This window comes from Chiloscyllium plagiosum, unplaced genomic scaffold (assembly GCF_037043375.1).
Source record: "Chiloscyllium plagiosum isolate Xiang-an unplaced genomic scaffold, Cpla_swu_hap1 HiC_scaffold_48, whole genome shotgun sequence".
NCBI lineage: Eukaryota > Metazoa > Chordata > Chondrichthyes > Orectolobiformes > Hemiscylliidae > Chiloscyllium > Chiloscyllium plagiosum.
In genome coordinates this window covers 5,166,060-5,178,196 of record NW_028270186.1, presented here as the reverse complement: position 1 = coordinate 5,178,196, position 12,137 = coordinate 5,166,060, and the positions used below count along the sequence as shown (strand labels likewise).

At 47.5% G+C, this 12,137-nt stretch overlaps 1 long non-coding RNA gene across 2 annotated transcripts in view; it reads left to right on the top strand.

Annotated features, from left to right (window-relative positions):
* Nucleotides 1-11,860, top strand: part of LOC148135689 (uncharacterized) — a 96,542-nt gene extending 84,682 nt beyond the window's left edge. For both annotated transcript variants that reach the window (XR_015754790.1, XR_015754789.1), the window contains exon 5: nucleotides 11,770-11,860. This is a non-coding gene — a long non-coding RNA (uncharacterized LOC148135689). The remainder of the gene's footprint in view (nucleotides 1-11,769) is intronic.
* Nucleotides 11,861-12,137: the final 277 nt, after the last annotated feature.

Sequence of the window (12,137 nt, the reverse complement as noted above, 5' to 3'; positions counted from 1 at the left end):
AGAAAAAGAGGGAGATAGGATGTAGAATGGACTGCCTGGAAATGGGGTGAAGGCAGCTTCAATTGAGGCATTGAAAGAGGGATATTGAATGGTTATGTGGATAGACATGCTGCACAGGGAGATAGGTATTTGGCAATATGGTCATTTGAAGAGTCACTGCAGACAAGAAGGGCTGAATGGCCTTCTCTGTGTGGTGACCCCTCTGTGATCTGATAAATGTGGGGACAGAGTGTTTCTACCAAATGATTCCAGTTCCGACAGACACCTTCCCAAATTGTGAGGATCCCAGGCAAGAGGGGAGGAACTGGCTGCCTTTCTCTATTTGCCTACCCCCTCCCTCTTTGGTTCATCATAGCAAGATGGGTCACCTTTCTCTTGTGTTTTTAGGCTTTCTTTCTGAAGTTACCCTGACTGTGTACCGGTGTGATATCCTACGGGTCTGTGCAGGACTCTGCTGGACATTGAGTCAGCTCACATCCGCAGTCACCTTGTAGCTGGAGCAATCCTCCTTTCTTGAAAGAAATGCTCGGTCTGTCCATCAATACCTTCGAGCCCAGTTTCACCATCATGACGACTGAGCCAAATCTATACACAACCACAAGCCATCTCCACCAATGACTTCTCTTCCTAACCCCACACTGCTACCATGATGCCACCCATGTTCAGCGATGGTGCTTGGGGTAGGTTGCACCAAGTCAGTGTCGGTGAGATAAGACTGCTGTCTGAAACATGATGTTCCTGATTGTGATAACTGCTGCTGACCCGCAGGGTGGTCAACATTATCCCCAAGATGAGCAGGAGACCCAGGATGTAGGACTTCGGTCAGAAAGATCAGGAGTGGTTCAGACTTCCCTCTTTACTCTCAGATGGCGCAATCACCATCCAGTCTTGGATAAGATACAGCTCCTCAAGCCATGCGATGAGAGGATTAATGCCACTGTCTTTGCCTCCAGCCACAGGCTGTCTTTTCCACACTTTCACATCATTGTTGGGCCGAACCTGCACCTGTCTTGGTGACCCAGACTTGTCAATATCTTGATGAGAGGGACATTTCCTCTTCTGGGTCAGACCAAAACTGGGGACGGAGGGGGCACTGTTTGAGAATTCAGGGGCTCCTACCCATGACAGTGAGTGACAATGAGGAGAATTTCTTTTGGAAATCTGTTTGACTTTGCAACTCCCTGTCTCAAGGCAGTGGCTCCCATTCTTGTTAGGCAAAGGGATCAAAGCGATCAGGACATAGGTGGGGATGTAGGATTCAAAGTGCAAACAGATCAGCCATGGTTCAAGGGGCTGGTAAAACATTCACAGCATGACCCCACAGAGTGGAAATTTGGGGTGCCCAATACTTGCTGGGCCAAGTGGTGTGGTTGGGAAGGGTTATTGGAGGTGTTCAATTTGGACAGCTTTCTCCAAAGATTAAATAAAAATCTTTCCAAGAATTTAATTTTAGCAAGAATCTGGCATTGGTTCAGTGTTGGAAGACTTGCAAGTGTGGTGGGCACTGCTTCATTGGAGGAATTTCCTCAGCTAGAGACAAAAAACCCTGCAGATGCTGGAATCCAGAGTAGACAGGCAGGAGGCTGGAAGAACACAGCAAGCTGGGCAGCACCTGGAGGTGGAGAAGTCAACGTTTCGGGTGTAACCCTTCTTCAGGACTGGCTGCAGATCAAAGGAGGGCACCACATGGAGTTCTCCAATTTCAAGTTACCTTCCTTCCCATCTCCTGAATCCCTTCCCAACCCCTCCCCCTCCCTTCTATTCCTCTCATCAACCCTTCCTTCCAGCCACTAACCACATTCATCCCTCCCATCGACCAACCAGGTTATACCTTCTACCTACCCCTGACTTACCATCCCACCCCTCTCCCTACCCACAGCCCTTCCCCATCACCCCCTTTATCTGCAGCTCCCTCTACACCCACCCCCCAGTCCTGAAGAAGGGTCACACCCAAAACGTTGACTTCTCCACCTCCAGGTGCTGCCCAGCTTGCTGTGTTCTTCCAGCCTCCTGCCTGTCCTCATTGGAGGCTTTGGCTGATCCTTTGAAGATGCAGGGTTCCAAGGAAAAGACAGGAGTTTGGAACTGAGATGGTCAGTGACATGGTGGGAGAGGCTGAATGGTTTCATTCTGCACCATAACCATAACATGCCCACCACCAGAGAAAGCCACCACAAGCCTGAGAGTGTGGGAGTTCAACCTGAGGTCCATAGCAACCATCACTGCCTCAAAGCTTGTGATCCCAAAATCATGGATCATGATCCCACTCGGAATACTGTGGAGAGTCGTGTACACAGCTCAGTCCTTCACACAAGCCAACCTTCCATCCATTGGCTCCATCTACACTCCCCGCTGCCACCATCAACAAAGACCCCTCCCACCCCGGTTATCATCTCTTCCATTCTCTTCCGCCAGGCAGAAGATACAAAAGCTTAAACACACATACCAACAGGTTCAAGAACAGCTTCTTCCCCGCTGTTATTTCAATTCGGAGCGAATCTCTCAAATTTTAAGTTTAATGTCGATCTCTCTCTTTGTGCCCCTTCTCTGCAGTTGGAACATTGTATTTCTCACTCCGTTCAATCACCCTGTGATCTTTGTGTGGTATGACCTGTCTGTACTGCGCACAAAACAAAACTTTTCCCTGTACCTCGGTACATGTGACAATAATAAATCAAACCAATGTCTGTGTTAGAGCCTGGTGTTGCTTCATGGACACTTTGCAAGGACTGACCCCTTCTCTTGCAAGTAAGGGGCCCCAAGCAGTTAGATATTTTGAACCAGCCTGGACATCTATATTCCAGCACAGTTCTAGAGCAGGTGGGACTTGAACCCAGAGCTTCTAGCCCAAAAGTAAAGGCACTACCTCTGCACCAGCAGGGGCGCTCACTGTGCCTCCTGTTTCATGTGTTCAGTTTTCCATATAATTATTTTCCCGCGGGACCCGAGCAAAGACCGGTGCCAGTTGCAGCCCATTACAAAGAGGTCTTGATCAGTTGTGTTAGTGGACTAAAGAGTGGCAGATTCATTTGTATAAATAAGAGGTGTTACATTTTGGAAAAACAAACTTATACAATTAAAGGTAGGGCCTTGGGCAGTATTGTACAACAAAGAGACATTAGAGTTCAGGGACATAATTCTTTGAAGTTTTGATCACGTTTGGATAAGGTGGTTAAGAAAGTATTTAGCATGCTTGCTTTCATTGTTCACGCATATAGGAATGGGGACATTGTGTTGAGGGTGTCCAGGATGTTCGTGAGGCCTCCACTGGAGTACTGTCTCCAGTTCTGGTCTCCCTGTTAGAGCAAGGATATCATTAAAGCTGCAAAGGGTTCAGGAGAGATTTACCAGGATGTTGCTGGGAATGGAGGGTTTGAGCTAAAAGGAGAGGCTGGATAGTCTGGGACCTGTTTCATGGAACGTAGGAGGTTGAGAGGTGACCTTATAGAGATTTATAAAATCATAAGACGTATAGATAAGGTGAATGGCAGTTGTCTATTCCCTGGGATAGAGGATTTCAAGACGAGGGGGCATATTTTTAAGTGAGAGGAGAAAGGTTTAAGAAAGACATGAGGGCCAATTCTTTTACACAGAGAGTGGTTTGTGTGTGGAATGAACTTGTGGAGGAACTGGTAGATGCGGGGACAGTTACAGCATTTAAAACAAATTTGGATAAGGACATGGATAAGAAATATTTGCAGGGATATGAGCCAGGAGCAGGCAGATGGGATTGGTTTAGTTTGGGATTATAGTCAGCACGGACTGGTTGGACCGAAGGGTCTGTTTCCGTGCTGTGTGATGCTATGACTCTATGACTTCTGCTCTCAGCCCATATCCTTCAGTTATTCTTCCTTTCAAGTCACGTTGGGGTCTGACTACAGTGGGGAGGAGTTGGGGGTGTGTAGTAAAGGTGTTTCCACTTTGATGGAGAGCACCACACGGGTCCATCACTCTGAGATCACCATTGGTAAAGGATCACTAACGTTTCAATGAATTGACACAACATGGATGTCAAGCCCCAGTGGACCTCAGAGGGTGTTGTGGGTAATGTGGACCTGCTGCTGCCTGGTGAGCTGGCCAAGCATTTGTGAAACTCCACCATGTGACGTGTCAAGGAATCAGAGCGTCGATGGTCCTTTCAGTGGTCCCCTGATGTCGATTTTTGCTGGCTATGAGGGAGACGAGCTTGGGCGAGTTGCACAAGGTTACCATGTTGCAGAGCTGTGGCAAGGACTGGATTGCACAGCTTCCTGCTGCATTTCACAGACGGTGCACTCTCCAAACAGACCCTTCCTTTCTCAGCCCCTCACACCCTATACAAATGACAACTTCTGGAGCCATACCTATCCCGTGGAAGTTGCAGATCTCTGCGGCTATGCTGCATGTGTGTCTCAGCCCCACATTGTATACGTGTCTATATAGCTGTCCTGAAGATGATTAGGTCTGGGGTGGAACTCTCTCCACTTGAGCATTACGATATTGTGACGCGCATGGCCTTTGTTTCGAGTTTGTTATTTTCCCCCCAAGTGACACATGGTTAAAACCATAAGCCACATTTAATAAGAGGAGCTGCATTCTTCCTGCTAGCTGCCAAACAATAATATTTATACAAGATTTTTGAATCCAGCTCATCTTGCACTTTCCATCTGGATTCCATGCTAATATCTCAGAAAGGTCAACAATATAGGGACTCATCAGAACTGAAACCAGATGCCTATATATTCCCTCACTGATAAAATACACAGTGGAGAGATAAAATATTTTTATTGCATCAATTTTTATTTTTTTCCAAGCACAGGCAAACACAATCAGAAAGACACGGTGAGCAGGACATTGCTTGTACGTCATGCTTTGGCTGACCTTAAGCATTTCAAAAGCTGCAGCGTGACTTCCACACAGGAAAGATCCTTCTGTCCAGCACATGTTGCTGAAATGTCCTTGTGTTATTTTGGAGCGGAGCTGTGTGAACTTGTAATCAACTGTAATAAATCTGTCATAATGTGCTGTCAACCCTTACAAATGGGAGCCTTGCCCTCCTCCAGTTGCTTGCTAAATTCAAAGAGAGATGGAAATTTATGACCAGTTTAAAGGATTTCTTGATATTTTATTGACGCTGTTGTTTGGATAGTCTCAGGAGACTTGCTTGATGTTGATATCTGTTTGGCGGCTGGTCGAGGCATTGATTTGATGGCGAATTATTGCAAGATTTAATTACGTTTGCCCAACTGTCCGTCCACTCACATAATCCGCTCCTGGAACCTCAGGCATTGCAGTTACTGCAGGCTATAGAACAGCACAGCAGGAGACCATTTGGCCCATTGAGTTGGTGTTGCCTCGTTCGAAAAGCACTGTAGTGAATCCCACTGCCCTGTTCTTTCCCCATATCCCATCAATTTAACATTACTGTGTGTCTATTGGATTCCGGTTTGAAAGCTACCATTGAATCAGTATCCACCAGCCAATCAAACAGAACATTCCTGCATTTTTAGTGTCAGTTCTAATTTCACAACAAACGTAACATATAACTCCAAGCTAATATCTAGAAACATGGGTTCAAATCTGACTGTGGCAGAGGGAGCATTTGCGTTTAATAAGCATTAGAATTAAAAGCTAGTCTAATGGTGACTGTGTAACCATTATCCATTATTATCCGATTCACTCATGTCTTTTAGGGAAGGAAATCTGCTATCCTTACCTGGTCTGGCCTACATGTGACTCCAGACCCACAGCAATATAGTTGTGTCTTCATCACACTCCAGGCAATTAGAGATGGGTAATAAATGCTGTTCTAGTCAATGACGTCCACAGCCCCTCCAAAAGTAACAGAAACTGTACAAAAAACAGCAAAAGTTTTGTCAAGACGTGTAGAGCAAGTACGAGATATTTTCTCTGGCCTTTCCCTTTCTGAGTCACAAACATCTGCAGAAATGTGTGAATCCATCTCCCACCATCCAGACTCCTCGCAGGCCCCTCTGCCAAGGCAAAGCAGTCCATCTTGGTTTTTCAAAAAAACAGGTTGAGGAACTGATGGCTGTTCCGAGTGCTGATAACGAGTTGTCCTGTGATGTTGGACTGTGTCGTTGATCACACTGAACCCATTACACCAGCATCAAGAAGTCAAGCAAGCCCAAGACATGATTCCCTCTCTCCCTTCCTGCTTCACCCCTGTGAAAACCAGAAGTGCAGAGTGGAAAATCAAATTAGTAGTGGATGGGAAAGCAATGCTCAGCACCATCTTTACAAGGGAGAAACGGCACTGGGCACTACCTCAGTGGTGGGAATGTTCGAGTTACTGCATTTGCAATCCTTCTCCAACAGAGGGAGACCTTTTGGCAGATTTAGATCTTGTTCAATCCCAGTTTGAAGGACGTAGACAGATAGATAGATTCCTTACAGTGTGGAAACAGGCCCTTCGGCCCAACAAGTCCACACCGACCTTCCGAAGAGCAACCCACCCAGACCCATTCCCCTACATTTACCCCTTCACTAACACAATGGGCAATTTAGCATGGCCAATTCACCCTGACCTGCACATTTTTGGACTGTGGGAGGAAACCGGAGCACCCGGAGGAAACCCACACAGACATGGGGAGAATGTGCAAACTCCACACAGTCAGTTGCCAGAGATGGGAAAAATTTAGTCCTAGAGTCATAGAGACGTACAGCACTGAAACAGACCCTTCGGTCCAACCTGTCCATGCTGATCAGATATCCCAACTCAATCTATTCTACAAAGTTAGCCCATCGTTGCAGTCAGCTCTGTGCAAGAAGGATTTATTTGTGGATATGTACTTTATGTTGCCATTCTCTGATGAGCTGAAATGTGACCTGACTCACAGGATATTCCTTGGAAGTGTGGTCAAAGCAGGCATGGAGAGAGGTGAAGCACCATTTTGGCACACAGAAAGCTCCCGAGCAAGTAAATAACAGCCAGTCAGCTGGGAATTCTTCTGTGAATGTGGGAGCTGTGATACCCAAATGGAAAGGCAGGTGAGAATCAGACTGGTACCTGGTGTGGGAACAGTACCTCCAATACTGCAGCACTCCCTCAGCCATGTGCTGGTCAGACCCTGCCAAGCAATGCTGTGGTATCAGAGCTAACCTTACAGACAGGACTGATCCCCATTTTAGCCTCTCCTCTTTCTTTGTTCAGACAGGACTGCTCTTGAGCTTAGTCTGATCGCCTCTGCACAAAAATGTTGTGCCTGAGGACTTCACAATTGTTTTTCTTCAATGAGCAGGTAAATTGTGCTTTAAGTGGAGTCACTGATGAGGTGGCGGTGCACGGGGAGTATAAATGGTTCACAGTGAAGGTATGAAATGACAGAGGATGTGACATGATGTGACATGAGAGAGCCTCCCGAGAGCTGGATCAATAGAAAGTTACATGGTCACTGTGATCTTTAAGAGAAGCATTGGGAAATTTAGAATATCAGAACAGGAGTAGGCCATTCAGCCCTTTGAACTTACCGTTCACAGGGCTCCTGCCTGCTCTGTCATTCAGTATGACCAGGGCAGACCATCCAATTCAGTCCCCCTGTTTCCATTATCTCCCCACACTCCTTTATCCTTCATCCCAAGGAACTAGATCTAACCACTTTCAGTGACAGTGAATTCCACAGGCCCCCCACTCTCTGGGTGAAGACATTTCTCCACAGTTCAGTCCTGAATGGCCTACCCTGTGACCTTAGAGCATAACCCCCGCCCCCCCCTCCATCAGCACCACCTAGTTGTGGACTCGCTCATCAATGGGAGCTTTCTTCCTGCCTTTACCCAGTGCAGTCCTGCTCAAAGTTTACTCAATTCATTCTTCTCAATTCCAGAGAGCCCAAACCGATCCAGTCTTTCTTCAGGTGTTGCTTCTGCCATCCTCGGAATCATACTGGGGAACCTTCACTGTCCTCTCCCACAGCAACACTATCCTTCCTTCAATAAGGCAATGGAAACTGCAAACAGCTGTGTTGTCACATTGCTCTGCACAATGTAGCAACACATCCCCGATCCTGTATTCCGACCCTCACCTCCCCGATCCGATCCACACATCCCCGATTCCATATTCCAACCCTCACATCCCCGATCCGATCCACACATCCCCACTCCCGTATTCCGACCCCCACGACACTGATCTGACCCTCACATCCCCACTCCCATATTCCAACCCTCACATCCCCACTCCCTATTCCGACCCTCACATCCCGAATCCCCCACTCTGACCTTCACATCCCCAATCCGACCCTCACATTCCTGATCCGACCCTCACATCCCCACTCCCGTATTCTGATCCTCACATCCCCGATCCGACCCTCACATCCCTGATCCGAACCTCACATCCCCAATCCTATATTCTGACCCTCACATCTCTGATCTGACCCTCACATCCCCACTCCTGTATTCCGACCCTCACATCCCCAATCCGACCCTCCCACCCCCGATCTAACCCTCACATCCCCGATCCCATAATCCGACCCTCACATCCCCGATCCGACCCTCACATCCCTGATCCGACCCTCACATCCCCACTCCGGTATTCCGACCCTCACATCCCCAATCCGACCCTCCCACCCCAATCCAACCCTCACATCCCCGATCCCGTTTTCCGACCCTCACATCCCCAATCCGACCCTCACACCCCGATCCAACCCTCACATCCCCACTCCCGTATTCTGACCTTCACTTCCCCAATCCAACTCTCACATCCCCATGCCCGTATTCCGACCCTCACATCACTGATCCTATATTCCGACTGTCACTTTCCCAATCCGAACCCCACTCCCATATTCCGACCATCACTTCCCGATCCAATCCTCACTTTGCCGATTCTGTATTCCGATCCTCACATCCCCACGCCCCTATTCCGACCCTCACATCCCCACTCCTGTGTTCCAACCCTCTTGTACCCGAACCGACCCTCATATCCCCACTCCCGTATTCCGACCCTCACATCCCCACTCCTGTGTTCCAACCCTCTTATCCCCGAACCGACCCTCATATCCCCACTCCCGTATTCTGACCCTCGTATCCCCGATCCGACTCCCACATCCTCACTCCCGTATTCTGACCTTCTTGTCCCCGATTCAACCCTCACATCGTCATTCCGGTATTCCAACCCTTACATCCCTGATCCGGCCCTCACATCGCCGATCCCGTACTCCGATCCTCACATCCCCGATCCCCAATCCGACCCGCACATCCCCGATACGACCCTCACATCCCCGATCCGATTGTCACATCCCTGATCCCGTATTCCTACCCTCACATCCCCGCTCCCGTATTCCGACTGTCACTTTCCCAATCCGATCCTCACATCCCCACTCTTGTTTTCCGACCGTCACCTCTCGATCCAATTCTCACATCCTCGATCCCATATTCCGACCCTCTCATCCCCACTCCCATATTCTCACCCTCTTATCCCCAAACCGATCCTCACATCCCCGATCCCATACTCCGATCCTCACATACTGGATCCCATATTCCGATCCTCTCATCCCCACTCCCGTATTCCGAACGTCATATTCCTGATCCAACCCTCACATCCCCACTCCTGTATTCCGACCCTCACATCCCCGATTCGATGCTTACATTCTCACTTCCACATTCCGGCCCTCACATTCCCAATCCCGTACTGCCATCCTCACGATTTGCAGTAGGGTGGGTACTCAATCTTTCACACAGGGTGGAAATGTCCGTGGGGTTTAATGTTTGTGAGGAAAGGATTGTAGGATGTCAGTTGTAACAGAGAGTGTGTTCAGTGCCAGGAACACACTACCAGATGAGATGTTAGAAGGACAATGTCGAAGAGGCGTTTCGGCAGACAGGTGGACAGGGAATAGAGGGATGTGAACCATGTGCACGCAGGTGGCATTAGTTTGGAATAGCATCATGGTCAGCACAGATGTGGTGGGCCAAAGGGCCTGTTCCAGCACTATACTGTTCTAGGTTGGAGGAAAATACACAGCTTAATTTACCCTCATTTCTTCCTCTTTCTTAAACTCTGTCTTTTTCTTTCCTTTTTTTCTCTCTCTTGCCCTCTCTTTTCTGCTCTCTCTCTCTCTCTCTCTCTCTCTGTCTCTCTCTCTCTCTGTTCACTCTGTGTCTGTCCCTGTGGTGGCTATTTAAAGGTTATTCTGGTTTAGAAATATTTTGACAAGTCTGACGCATGCTCAGGTGAAATGAACCAATGACAGTGAAACAGGTTGTACCCTAGTCAAATGTGAAAGAAGGGAAACGTATCAGTTCTCAGAAAACTTGGCAAAGTGGTCAGAGGTCTCAGGAAAGCAGGTTCCAGTAGCAGGGAGAGCCAGTCTTTTTCCTGGGAAAAGGAAAGTGAAACTCTGGTATAGGTTTCAGACACCTCCAAGATTTATACAGGCCATTACAGTTATCTGACTAGGTGTCAGCTATTGTCAGCTGGTTTCCAACTGTTTCACTGTATTTTAGCCAAAGTGACTTCCGTTCGGCTGTTTGTATGCTGCTAGCCTTCACTGAGTGTGTTTCTCCTCTCTTACTGACTCCTTGTCTGTCTGTGGTTCCCTCTTGCTGCCAACATGACTGAAACTGAAACCCTTCACAAACTGACCTCTTCAATCTCCTTCACACAATGACTTGTACTGCACCAGCCAGTTCTGTCCTCACCTCTGATTTTGATCTTAAACCCTCTTGCAGAGATTGTTCCTTGCTGCAGGAATCAGATGGCGGACAACAGTTCAACTCAACTCTTTTGGGAATGTGGTGTACTGTCTTTGTTTCTCCCTCCTTCTTTCTCTTCCTGTTTCATTCCCTTTCTCTCAACAGGTTCACATCGCCTCGATATGTAAACGAGATAAGAGTGTCCACATATGAATTACACCCTGCCCTCATCTGATGTTGATTCAAACTCCTTCCAATCGAAGAAAGTTTCACAGAGGTGCCAAAGGCCAACATTTATTGCACTCAACTAGTCTAAGTGACCTCACCTGGACATTGATGTTTGTCTTTGCATTATGTTGAGACAAGGTAGAGACTTCACATCTTGTGTGCTCTGTATGTCATCAATAGGAAACGTCTCAGTGGAACATTGCTATCAAATCACGTGATCTCCACACTGGTTTTCATCCACAGCCCCTGTCTCATGAAATGGGAAGAAAGTGTTCTTGGTGAATTTGAACTGAAGCCCTTTTGCTGTTTTGTAAGAGTGATTGAAAGAGCATCTCAAGTTTAAAACCCACTGAGCTGTGGATGCTGGAAATCAGAAACAAAAACAGAAAAACAGGAAGGGTCACTGAACCGGAAATGTTAACAGACTTCCTTCCACCAATGATGCCAGATCTGCTGAGCTTTTCTTGGCAGTTTCTTTTGTGTTGAAATTGTAGTTCCTGAGCAAGCTGTGTCTGCAAAGTTTCAGAGGCAACTGTGCATGATTACTGACTGGGCGAACACACCAGAACATCAGAGAAACAGTCACTGGATAATCCGACACTTTACCACCTTGCCTTCAAAAATAACCCAGCAGCCAAAGTATTTTTTTGCCAGAAAACCAATCTTTGCCTCGAAGCCTGTTGTTGTATTTTCTTTTTGTGATGAGAGTGTGTTTTGAGGATGTTTGGAGGGATAAACAAACACGACTGACTGTGTCTGTCAACTGGTTATTGCATTTTGATACTTCTTTTTGACAATCAACCAATGATTGTGTCAGTCGGGTAACTTGGTCGATAAATCCTATTGTTTCAAACCTGATCTTGGTACGATGTTTAATTCGGTAACTTTGAACTACCTGTGCTCTCACTTTTGCAGATTAAAACAAAAAGGTGGAGTGGGACAATGAGCCAAGGATCAAGAACGGGAGGTCACAGATTGAAAGTGATTTGCGAAAGTAGCAAATGCGAGGTGAGGAAGCCTTAGTTCACCCTGCAAGTCGTCACGTCTGGGAATACACTGTCTGGAAGTGTGGTGGAGGCAGGTTCAGTTGTAGCATTGGATGGTTATTTGGACAATAATAATGTGTAGGGTGGGGGGGGGGTAAGCTAGGCATTTGGCATGATGCTTGTTTGAAGAGCCACCACAATCACAATGGGCCAAATAGCCTCCTCGGCAACAATAACTCCTCCCTCTGCTCTCCCTGACTTCCCCCTTGACCCCTTTCACCCTCCCTCTCCTGTTCC